The sequence below is a fragment of the Egretta garzetta genome, unplaced genomic scaffold (genome assembly GCF_000687185.1).
Source record: "Egretta garzetta isolate BGI_Z169 unplaced genomic scaffold, ASM68718v1 scaffold207, whole genome shotgun sequence".
NCBI lineage: Eukaryota > Metazoa > Chordata > Aves > Pelecaniformes > Ardeidae > Egretta > Egretta garzetta.
Genome location: NW_009260185.1, coordinates 379146 through 381330, shown reverse-complemented (window position 1 = coordinate 381330; position 2185 = coordinate 379146). Strand labels below are relative to the sequence as shown.

The following is a 2185-nucleotide window of genomic DNA, read 5'->3' as shown; positions in this document are numbered from 1 at the left end:
CTCTCCCTGTCACGCGCAGTTGAAGCTCTGGACCTTTTCTGTACCTGTTGAGATCCATGTGAGCTGTGCAGAGGCTGGCTGAGCAGAAGTTTTGCGACCTGCTTGTCCGTGGAGCAGCCTAAGACAGTCTTGCCCGCACTGCATTCCTCACTGACAGTCACGCCTTCATTATTTAGAGAATTTGAAGTGTGGTTTGAGTGTAGCTTTCTATCAGCCTTCTCTAAGCATGAGTCTCTGTTGGTCTGAAAAGGAAGTCTGGAGAGGCTGTCTAGAGAAGAAATAACTGTTAAATTGGTTAAAAAGAAGCATGCGTGACTTTTTAAAATGGTATTGACTCGTTTTGGCATTAAGCATCATGTTCCTTAGCCAAATGCATTCTTTGGGGTTTCTTTTCCCCCTAGGCAAAGGCTCTAGGCCAGTTATAGTCTCTCCGCCGGCAAGCACCACTGTGATCGATGGTGAGGACGTTACGCTGTCTTGCAATGCCACTGGCCTCCCCCTTCCCGTGATCCGTTGGTACGACAGCAGAGGACTTGTGACCGGCCACCCTTCCCAGGTGCTTCGTTCAAAACTGCAGAAACCTCCTCAAGCAGCGCCGGGCCGCGCCGTCGCGGAGCCCACCTACTTCTCCGTGTCCCGAGCGGGCTCGAGCTCCTTGCACATTAGGAACGTGACTCCTGAGCGCGCCGGGGAGTACGCGTGCGAAGCCATCAACGAGCACGGCTCCGCCGTGTCAAAGGCCTTCCTTACAGTCGGTAAGCTCGAAGCGCGAAATTGCACAGTCAGCTCCCTGATTTAGGTGAGAAATGCCTCAAAATAAGAAAATAACAGCAGGTAGGTGGTGTGGGTATCGGGGGAACGAAGCGGAGGAGTCTAAGCTTTGCGGACCAGTTCCTCCCTTCCGCCTTGGGCAGAGGAGAAACGGCTGCACGTATTGCGTGGACGCAGCATGATAGAAACTATCCAAGGGTGGGGTCTCTTATTTCTTGAAATTCCTACTGGGAAAAGGCAGTTCCTACACTAAAGGCACGATGGGGAAAGAGATATTTCCTTTCTTCACATTGGAATGTTATGTGAATTTAACAACAGGTTTCAGCTCCCTTCACAAGAGCTAAGGTACAGATTTTTGGTTCCATGAGGTGACTTAAGTTTCTCAGCCCTTTCAGCATCTTGCCTTGGTAAATTCAGCTGAACGTCAGTGGGATTTAAGGTCAGTGGAATTCAATATGTGGCCCCATCTTTGAAGTTCTCCGTTACCGCCGATGAGAGTTTAAAACTCGTGTAAATAATTTGAAAGGATGCTTAAAGGTTCACTTAGAGGAAGAAGAAAAGACCTCAGAAAAGCCATCCCACTGCGTAGCTTTATGACTATTATAATGTATATAATTTATAACTAAGTTATTGTTGGACCTTGCTGAGTGGAAACACAAAACTAAAAGTCATCCTGGAATTCAGTCTGTGTCAAATAGAGAAGTCCCCACAGCTCTGCCTCAGAATTTTATGGCAGCAAGTTCAATTTTAATGTTTTGTTTATTAACTTTGATTGGTTTCTAATATGTTGTACTAGCTGCTGATTATGGTGCGGAGGGTGGTTAAGGCATTTGGTTTTGATATAAAGTCCTTAAGTAGTTTCTGGGAGCTGTTAGGGTTGTAGAACAGTTCCCAACCCTGCCAAAAGACACGCTCGAACATTGAGATGTTTTAATGAAGAACTCGTGCCAGGTAACACTTGGAAGCACCTGAGTGACTGAAGCTGGGATTCCAGGGCATTTCTTTGGCGGTAGGATCAGCGTAAGCAGCTCTCAGCCACGGCAGCTTGCTCCTGTGATTTGCCTGGTGCGAGCCCACAGTGAGAGAGCTGATTTGGCTGCAAAATTGATCTTTTTTTCTTCTTTCTGCTGGATCTATTCCACGACGTGATTCATTGCACGGTCTTAAAAGCGGGCAGGGCGACTTAAGCCACCATCAAAGTGAGAATCCAGCGCAGTGTCAGATGATAGCCGTAGGGTCCTGTACCCACGGCGCTTATTTTAAGTCTTTTTTTAGACAGTCGTGGTGTTTTGCATGCCTGGCAGTAGCTTCCCAGAGCTACTAAACGCGGGGTTAATTCTCCAAAATAACTGGAGATGGAAATGGGAGAGAAACATAGGCTCCAAGGAAGTCTGAGCAGGCAGGTTGGGGTAAA

At 47.6% G+C, this 2185-nt stretch overlaps 1 protein-coding gene across 1 annotated transcript in view; it reads left to right on the top strand.

The window, feature by feature from the left end:
* CDON (cell adhesion associated, oncogene regulated) overlaps nucleotides 1–2185 on the top strand; it is a 39044-nt gene that overhangs the window by 8995 nt on the left and 27864 nt on the right. The gene's annotated exons all lie outside the window — the stretch shown is intronic.